Consider the following 11,053-nt stretch of genomic DNA (forward strand, 5'->3'; position numbering starts at 1 on the left):
GAATAAAGACACGCGTGTCGGGCCTTCCATCACCTCGGGAATGGTGGAAGTGTTACGGATAACGTCGACATCAAGCAAAAGAAAAAGCTTACACTTAACCAGGCCTGGCAAGCAAACCCCACACTGAACATGAACCATTCTGAAGATAAACAAGAAATTACATGCTTTCCGATGACGGAAGAAAGGTGAAGATATTGGACCTCACCGACATAAAAATGTCATGGGGATGTAGCTCACATGGTAGAGCGCTCGCTTTGCATGCGAGAGGTACGGGGTTCGATACCCCGCATCTCCAATTGCAATTTATCTCTTTTACTCTTCCGCTTTCTCTTTACAATGATCTGCCCCAAATTGATTAACGTCAATCATCTCGGGTTCGATTCCCGGCTGGTGCAGCCTTTTGTGCTTTACATTACTGTTGTTCTCAAGTACCATAAGAACAAGAACCCTAACTAAGCTTTAGTAATAATTGGCCCATCTGTTGGAGAAATTTCCGCCGTTTGTCTCTTACAACTCATCTCTTTTCCTTTCCAATTCATATCTTCTTTCTTTTCCAGTGTTGCACGCCATTTTCAGATTCTTCATTTCGAGACCGGTTTTCTTATGATTCTTTATGCTCTTTTGATTAGGTTGGTATCAATTACTTGCTGCTTCACTGGGGCCGTTCACTGGCAGCCCTGTACGCAAAGCACGACAACTGTTTGACAGACTGGCTCGAAATTTTATTTTGTTCTGTGCCATGAACAATTATACGGCTCGAAAAATTATTTGGCACGGCAATGGTATAAATGTATTCTATTAAAAAATCTATTATTTTTGATGAATAGTCCTTTTCAATTAATAAAATTCACTAAAATTACAATTCACAAAAATCTATTATTACGGATAAAGAAGAATGCTAATTCACATTGACTCCCCAATCTTTCATTGTTTCCCTAATGAGTTCCTGCCCAAAGCAGGTTAGTAACATTTTTTCAATTGGTCAATAAAAATGAAGAATTCATTATTTTTGGATATAAACATTATAGTTATAGTTAGTCGTTAGTTTTTATTTTTCATAATATTGGAATAGATTTTATCTGAACTTTCATTGGTTGAAGCAAGGGACAAAATAATTTTCTGATTCAGACTTAACTATCCCCATTGTTCTATTAGATTTTCTAGCTTCCAATTATAACTTGACAACTGGACAAATAGGTTGGATACCCAATTCAATAGTTTAGAGTCCAATGCAAAACTTACTAATAATTTGTGTTAATGTCACCGGAATTTTGGGGTCATGTACAGAATTTAAGGCTTTATTTCCAGTCACTTGCCTACCTAAAATGGCTCTGAGTCCCACTAAAAATTACATAAATTTCAACCTTATTTGGGCTTTATCCCTCAGCAATACCTAATCATCATCCTCATACATTTCCAATCTTCTTCGAGTACATTTCTCTTTTCTTTCAATAACTAACCTTCAATACTTTGTTTTTCTGAGTGCACAACGTCAAATACAAGAAGGATAAGCAAAAATTTCCATCCCAAAAATTGTAAGATCCTAATCAGCTAAATTTTGTCCAGATCTTGGTAGCTGATTTTGACCCTACCGTATATGTCATCAGACTTATGGGAGCCTAATGTCTAGGAATAAAAAAATGCACTTATATAAAAACTTTGATGCCACATTTTGAAAAGAGCCCAAGATGTCAAGACAGGTGCATAGCTGAAAATGTCATACGTTCTATTTGCAAACAAATCTAAAGCACGTCTAGGAATAAAAAAATGCACTTATATAAAAACTTTGATGCCACATTTTGAAAAGAGCCCAAGATGTCAAGACAGGTGCATAGCTGAAAATGTCATACGTTCTATTTGCAAACAAATCTAAAGCCGCGTGCTGACACATGACAGTTAGATGCATATTTTTAACCTCTTAATTAATCACCACTTAATTAATCACCACAATTTTGGACTTCAATCTAAAAGATATGTTGGCTCCTAATTTATTTTAACCTATACTAGTTGTGTACATCATGAGCTATTTGCTTTGATAAAATGAGATGGTCCCTTCTATAGTTGTATTCTAACAGGTATGATAGATTTAAAAAAGCTCTTTTCTTTTCTTAATTTTGTTCTTTTTGAATTTTAAAAAATCAAAGGTTGTAAAGGATTTTGTTGTGGTGATGAAGTGCACTACATGGTGCAGCCTCACCATACGGTGGAGGTAAGTCACCGTATGATGATTGATATATATATATAATGTAAAATGTATGGTGGATGAGCCGTATTGTGTTGAGCCATACGGTAACAAATATCTGTGTCATGAGTGTTGGACAATACGGTGGTGTCATGGTGTCGGATAGTATGGTGGTCTTGGATAGTCCGCTGATGCCAGACATGGTGAATGATGTTGTTTGACAGATAGTACAGTGTGCGAGATGAGTATGGTAAGTAGAGTCCATCGTGTGGAGCATCTGCATCACCAAAGGAGTGATTGAAGCATCTCTGTTCACCAAAGGCATTCGTGTGTGACAAACTGTTGGTAGACCATTTCGCTTGTAACCGTTTGTGGTATTCTATAATGAATTGCATAGTGTATAAATGTATGTGAGATTTATTGATAGAGTGTGCTAAGTCTACGGTTGATAGTGATGATTGTATTGCTATAGAGGTTGTGAGGGCTGAGGCTGTGAGCCTAAAGAACAATGTTATAGTGGTAGAAGTGGGGTTAATTGTAAAGGCAATATGAGCTTGAGTCTATTATTTGTATGTAATGTATTGGTTACTATAATACACAGGGTGACACTATGGTTCTTGGCTGGTGGGTTTTTCCCAAAAGGGTTTCCCATGTAAATCTTTGTCTCAAGTATTTTATCTTGTTTGTGCCTTTATTTTCTCTGTTCGTATTTTTCCTATGCATCTCAGTAGATTTGATCTTTATATAATTTCCTTGGTAAATTGACATTTGGAAGGTGTTTCTGCTAGTAGCTTTGCTAACAAGTGGTATCAGAACCATTACCCATTACCATTATCTTGTTGGTAGAGTTGGTTGTATTGGGTAGGGTTGGTTGTTTGGTGTCAATTTGGTTCTGGTGGGGATTTATAAAATGTTCATATGGAAATTGAGATGGCAAGTACATTAGGGAGAATAGAGATTGAAAAATTTGATGGCACAAACTTTGAGTTATGGAAACTTAAAGTAGAGGATATGTTTGTAGACCGAGATCTATGGACTGGTGTGTTTGGAAACAAGCCTTTAGACATGAAGTAAGAAGATTGGGTTTTAACAGATCGAAAGGTCAAAGGATTGATAAGGCTATGTCTTGCAGATTCTATTCTCTTGAATGTTCATGAGGAGAAAACTACAGATTCTTTGTGGAAGAAGTTGGGAGATATTTATCAAGGAAAATCCTTGGTAAACAAGCTCCTCCTGAGAAAGAAGTTGTACTCCTTGAAGATGGACGTAGGAATGGCTATGACGGATCATTTAAACACGTTTAGTATGGTGATTGCACAACTGACATATGTTGGTGTGTCTGTTAGTGAAGAAGAGCATTGCATGCTACTGCTATGCTTGTTGCTTGATTCATGGGATCATCTTGTGATGGCCATTGGAAGTACTACCACCCAATTAAAAATGGATGAAGAGGTTGTTGCACTTTTTTCAGAGGAGATGCAGAGGAAATCTTATGAGGTGGCTAAGGAGGTTCTCTTTGCCCAAGGCAGAGCAAAGGAAAAAAGAAAGGAGGACATGAAGCCTAAATCTTCTAGGAAAAAGTCCAAAGCGAAGTGTTGGAACTGCGAGCAAACTGGTCATATCCGAAAGGATTGCAAAGAGAAGAAGAAGAAGAAGAAAATGGAGAGTTCTTCCAATTCTGAGTCTTCTGAGAGTGATGATGAAGATGCAAGCAGTGTTGCTTTGACTAATTGATCATCTGATGATGACTAGTTAAAGTGATTCAATCTTTGTGTGGAAGGTTTCTGTGATGATGCCATGTGTGACTCAACATCACCGTGCAGTGAGAGTTGTTGACAGTGATGTAGATGTCATGTGTAACTCAACACTATGGTTTAGTGGGAGTTGTTGACAATGACCTTGTAACTGATCTTAATTGGTACTATAGATGTTCAAGGCACAAGATTCTAATGTTGCAGAAGAATCTTTTCACATTTCCTGAAGTACTGTATGGAGATATTAATCTTCAAGTTACTAAAGATGTTGACATCTTGAGGGCTCAACAGAGTCTTTAATAAGGGTGTGATTTATGTTTTCATTTAATAAATGGAGCATGTAATCTCTCTGGTTGAGATTTTTTAGGTTATGTTGTCATGTTTATGTTCCTTAGGCCATGATTGGAACTTTGACATTGATCTTGGTCTAGTTTCTTTGTTTTGAGTACATTGATCATTTGTTGGATACTTCATATTGCATTTGGAGTTGGCATGGATTGATCAGTTGCATGTGCTCCTGGAAACTTAGAAATATAGATGATGGTGTTATCTCTTATGATTAGAGATGAGTTTGTTGGAATGGTTGGTGCTACTTCATCAAGTGGGAGATTGTTGTGGTGATGAAGTGCACCATATGGTGTAGCCTCATCGTATGGTGAGTCCAACGTACGATGGAGGTAAGTCACCATATGGTGACATATATATATTTTATTTAAAATGTATAGTGGATGAGTTGTACTATGTTGAGCCATACGCTGACAAATATCTATGCCATGAGTACCAAATAGTATGGTGGTGTCGTGGTGCTAGACATGGTAAATGATGTTGTTTGATGGACAATACAGTTGCAAGATGAGTATAGTAAGTAGAGTCCATCATGTAGAGCATTTGAATCACTGAAGGAGTGACTGAAGCATCTGTGTTCACTAAAGGCATCCATGTGTGACAGATCGATGGTAGACCATTTTTCCTGTAACTGTTTGTGGTATTCTATAATGAATTGTACAGTGTATAAATGTATGCGAGATTCATTGATAGAGTGTGCTAGGTCTGTAGTTGACAGTGATGATTGTATTGTTGTAGAGGCTACAAGGGCTAAGGTTGTGAGCTTGAAAAATAGTGTCATAGTAGTAGAAGTGGGGTTGATTGTAAGGGCAATTTAGGCATGTGTCTATTATTTGTATGTAATATATTGCTTACTGCAATACACAGGGTGACACTTTGGTTCTTGACTGGTGGGTTTTTCCCAAAAGGGTTTCCCACACAAATCTCTGTCTCATGTATTTTATCTTGTGTGTGCCTTTATTTTCTCTATTCTGATTTTTCCTATGCATCTCAGTAGATTTGATGTTTATATAATTTCTCTGGTAAACTGACATTTGGAAGGCATTTTCACTAGTAGCTTTCCTAGAAGATTTAACCTAATGTCAAAGAAATTTTCAATGAGATTTACAAAAGTTTTAAAATAAATTTCCAACAGGCATTTGGTCTATTCTTATGGGTTGATGAATGAAAAATTACATGTCTATCCTATTCTTTCTATTGTACTTTTATTTTGTGATATGTTATGCAACTTCATATTATTGAACACCTATTAGCAACCACATTTGATCTTTCTTTTTAAGTCATCAATGCAATTAGCCTATTGCTAATGTCTATGCCCACATCAAAATGACATTTTACTATTTTAAAAAGTTAACAACTTCCAATGTCTATGTTGACATCAAAATGACATTTTACTCCTCTTTTTAATTTCTATTTTCATCTATCTATATATATATCTGCATTCCTTCCTCTACAACAATTGACAGCTTTTGTCTCTTGTTAAAGTCATTTTCCATTAAAATTTCTCCTTTACTTTCTTTTGAGCATTTAGCACCTAATGAGCATACATGCTCCATCCCTACTATAACATCAGAGCATCAAAGGCACACTAACTCATACAGAGAGTGTGGCTAGGACATTTTTGTGCAACTTTTAAGTTTCACCATTTTAATATATCTTTTTAAAGGAAGTTCGTTAGCCATTAAAAAAAAAACAAGTACAAAAGAGTACACATTGAAAGAAAAATTAAAGTTATATGTAATAGAAGGAAGTATATAAAATTGACATTATACAAATATTTTTTGTCCCATTAATAAACAAATAGTTGATTAATATTGTATTGTTTCTATGCTTAATATGTTAATATTTGAATCTTTTCAAAATTCAAAAAAAGATCATTTTTATATCTGATTAAGATTTTTATAAGATTTTTTATTTTTATATTAATTATATATATTTTTTAAAAATGAACTCATTTTTATTTGTAATATATATTTAAAAAATATTATAATACAAATAAAAAATTATAAATATATAATATGATATTATATATTTAATTTTATTTATAATATATATTAGTTATGTATTGATAAATATTAGCATTTTCACACAATAATATTGAGTTAAATGTATTCAATATTTATTTTATTATATTATAATAATTTATTTTAAAAATACAGTCTAGTTAAAACTTTAAATTATTTTATCAACAATTTGATATAAGTTATTAAAGTTAAATAATGTATAAATATTTTTAATTTAAAATTATATTTAAATTCATTAAGGGAAGAAGTAATTTATTATGTGGTGCTTGTTTCCAATTTTATTTCAATATTGCACAAGGGCATTTCATTGAGGTTCTCTGCCACATCATGGAGAAATCTCCTCAACCAAGCTATATTATATATTTTCCTTATCATTTAAAAAATTAATGACAATACAACTCCATTCCTTCTTTATTGCAAAAATGAAATCATTACCTCCAAGTGATTATAATTGTAATCATAAAATTACATTCAATCAAGGATTTTAGTTTTTTATTTCTAACTTGGAGTTAAAATATGTAGAACAATAATATGGAGAAGCTCTAGAACCTTGGGGGAATGGTTGGTTCAGTGTTGACTACAAATGTTGGTAGCGTTGAATGCAATGATGTGCTCTAATTTCTTCTCTATGCGGCCATAAAATATACTTCTCTTGCATGATCGCATAACAACACTATTACTATGGATGGGTTGTCTATCTTGATCAAGAACAACGAGAGCCATAGCTTGAATTGTACAATAAGAAGAACAACACATTTCTATTACCATTATACAATTATTAGAGAAAGGAAGTCCAAGAACAATAACAATAATATAAAAAAGAGTAGCTACCCTCCAATGCAATTTGTATAGGTCATGTTAGTATCACAAAAGAAAAGAATGCAAAATTAAAAGTGTGCACCATTTATTAATGCACTAATATTTAAACACCTTAATCTTTCACACAAGAAATTATACTAACCATATTAAAAGAGGGAAAATTGAACTAGTACAAATCAAACAATGTAACAAAATTGAATCTTTTTAATTGGAAAATGTAACCAACTCAGTTACCATAACTAAATAAAAGGTAAAATACTACTTTTACATTTATTTTGTCTATATTGATTACATATAATGAAAATATGATGTAAGAATATATAAGTCCTACATGAGATGTACACATTAATGCATGAAAATGACCACATTTTGTGAGTGAGTGGGTGTACAAACAACCCTATCCCTATATCTGCAAAAGTATTTTTTGAGGAAATGAAGAAAAAGGAAAGTAATTATTAAAAATCTTATTCTTATCATTTATTCAAGAAATGAAAAAAGAGGGAAGTAAATTTTATATATTCTATACCCAAACTAATACTCTCTATTAATATAAATGACAAACTCTCCATTCATATAAGTAAATAAAACTCTCTAGTAATGTAAAAAATAATACAAATGACCCCCTAATGCAAAATATTAAAGATATACATTTCATGAAAAATGTAATCCTACTAATTAAAACAAATGATTAAATATCTATTCCTAAACTAGTTTTGAACTTTTTCCCTCCTAGGAGGGAATAGAAACAATAATAATAATAATAATTGAATAGAGTTGTTCTCCTGATCTAGGCCATTGCCATTCATTTCACTTGTGGGGTTGTGAGAATTAGCCATTCATTTCACTTGTGGGGTTGTGAGAATTCGCCATTCATTTCACTTGTAGGGTTGTGAGAATTTTAACTTGTGTTGGTAGATGATCCATGTTACAATTTCTAAAACAATAGCTCTTGTACCCAAGGTAATAATTACACCAATATATGTATCCTTCCACTTTTTATCCAAAACTAAATTAGATCTATTAGATTTCCACAATCCATGAAAATGAGTTTTAATTTCTAGATTTGATTATGAATAGTTTTTTACCATCAACACTTCGGATCATACTACATGATCCATCATTAGGATGCAAGATAAAATGAGGAACAAAAAATGATTTGTTCTTCATGTTCTCTTGCATCCTGCTGATGGATCATGTAGTATGATCTGAAACATTGATGGTAAAAAATCTATACACAATCGAATCCATAAATTAAAACTCAAAACTAAATTGTTAAAACCTTTGAAGATATAATGCTCAATAACATCACTTAATAACAAACATAATAATAATATGCACTCCAACATACATGAAACTTGTGATCCTTCATAGATGACATGTATATTGCAAACATCTACAAGTTAATAGGAGTCATAATTTTAACTTGGAGAAAAACACATAATTTGAAGAAACCATTAATTAAAAGTTTTAAATAATTAATATATTATAGTTAATGTAGAGGTTATCTCTTTGTTTCTTTTGGATTTGATACTATATCTTTTAGTTTCAATATCTAAGATTGAATCTCACTCCAATGAACAAGATTAATTATTCCATGCCTCTTGATTCAAACCATAATATCCATCAGAATGCAAATATAATTCATATTTTATTGGATAATTTTCAAATTGCTTAAAAACCATCTAAGATTGTAGACATGTATGATTCTAGTTATCTATAATATTAATGTGCATAATTGTTTATGATCAATGTGAAAGTTTATTTCCTTCAACATCTCAAATTAAACTACAAAAAAAATTAAAAAAATAAGATTTTTATCTTAAAAAAATATATGAGAAATATTTTCACCACTATATATAGTGTGTATCTAGTACCATATGAATATCTAACACAATTTTTGAAAAAAAAAATATTAACCTCCTCAAATTTTAAAATTAGAATGCTTGTGAAAGATTTGAACATAGCTATCCCTACTCTTTTTTAGACTCGAGCTTGAGTTTCCAATATAATATTTAAGTTACTCTTTTTAATTTCATCAGGAAAAGCCTAGTTCTAATATGCACCTTGATCTCTTTAAAATTTAATCATGTAAAGATTTTGAGTTTGGAAAGATATGGTTGTTAAGAAATAGGGTGTTTACATTTTGTTTTGTCTTTTAAGCTATACTAGTTGTGTACATCATGGGCAATTTGCTTTGATAAAATGAGATCCTACCTTCTATAGGTGTATTCTAATAGGCATGATAGATTAGAAAAGCTCCTTTCTTGTCTTAATTTTGTTCTTTTGAATTTTAAAAAATCAAAGGTTGTAAAGGATTTAATCTACTATCAAAGGAAATTTCAATGAGATTTACAAAAGTTTTAAAATAAATTTCCAATAGGCATTTGGTCTATTCTTATGGGTTGATGAATGAAAAATTACATGTCTATTCTATTCTTTCTATTGTACTTTTATTTTGTGATATGTTATTCAACTTCATATTATTGAACACCTATTAGCAACCACATTGAATCCTTTTTACTAAGCTATCAATGCAATCAGCCTATTGCTAATGTCTATGCCCGCATCAAAATGATATTTTACTATTTTAAAAAATTAATAGCTTCCAATGTCTATGTTGACATCAAAATGACATTTTACTCCTCTTTTTAATTTCCATTTTCATCTAGATGTATATCTATATTCCTTCCTTTACAACAATTGATAGATTGTGTCCCTTATTAAATTCATTTTCCATTAAAATTTTTTCTTTAATTTCTTCTAAGAATTTAGCACCTAATGAGCATGCATGCTCTATCCTTGCTATAACATGGAAGCATCAAAGACACACTAACTCATACAGAGAGTGTGGCTAGGACATTTTTGTGCAACTTTCAAGTTTCACCATTTTAATATACCTTTTTAAAGAAAGTTCATTAGCGATTTTTTTTTTAAAAAGTACAAAAGAGTACACATTGAAAGAATAATTAAAAAGTAGGAGATAATTCCCACAGTAAGTCAAATTGTGATATTGCTATTAGGATTTAACTGTGTGATTTCAAGTCAAACTCATTGACCCATGTTTCATGAGTAGTATTCAACATGAATCCATCTCTCATTAGAATAAATAGAACACTTAGCACCCATTGGATCTAGGTGATGCTCACAGGGGTGAAGCACCATGGCTTCCCATGAGGTCACCATCCCAGTACTACTCCAGCCTGAGTGTGCTTAACTACGAAGTTTCCTCCCTAGTTAAACCCAATTCTTGCAACCCCATTCGCAAAACCTTCACCAAGTGTTGTGCCTTATGAACCATTCATTAGAAAACCCCTTAAGCTCATCAATTGATTAGTAGGAGATAATTTTCACAGTAAGTCAAATTGTGATATTGCTATCAGGATTTAACTATGTGATTTCAAGTCAAACTCATTGGCCCATGTTTCATGAGTAGTGATTCAACATGAATCCATCTCTCATGAGAATAAATAAATATACTTAGCACTCATTGGATTCAGGTGATGCTCATAGGGGTGAAGCACTGGGACTTCGCGGGAGGTCACCCATCATAGTACTACTCCAGCTTGAGCGCGCTTAACTACGGAGTTTCCTCCATGGTTAAACCCAAAGCTTGCAACCCCATTTGCAAAACCTTCACCAAGTGTTGTGCCTTATGAACCATCCATTAGAAAGCCCCTTAAGCTCATCAATTGATAAGTAGGAGATAATTTCCATAGTAAGTAAAATTATGATATTGCTATCAGGATTGAACTGTGTGATTTCGAGTCACACTCGTTGACCCATGTTTCATGAGTAGTGATTCAACATGAATCCATCTCTCATGAGAATAAATACAACACTTAGCACTCATTGGATCTAGGTGATTCTCATAGGGGTGAAGCACCAAGACTTCTCTAGAGGTCACCCATGGAGGTTACAAATGGGGTTGC

General features: G+C 32.8%; 1 non-coding gene across 1 annotated transcript; it reads left to right on the top strand.

Annotated features, from left to right (window-relative positions):
• Positions 1 to 222: 222 nt before the first annotated feature.
• Positions 223 to 295, top strand: TRNAA-UGC (transfer RNA alanine (anticodon UGC)). Its single transcript has one exon. It is a non-coding gene; the product is annotated as a tRNA-Ala (tRNA).
• The last annotated feature ends 10,758 nt before the right edge of the window (positions 296 to 11,053 follow it).

The sequence above is a fragment of the Cupressus sempervirens genome, chromosome 2, assembly GCF_028749045.1.
Source record: "Cupressus sempervirens isolate cs-2001-9-10 chromosome 2, ASM2874904v1, whole genome shotgun sequence".
Classification (NCBI taxonomy): Eukaryota; Viridiplantae; Streptophyta; class Pinopsida; order Cupressales; family Cupressaceae; genus Cupressus; species Cupressus sempervirens.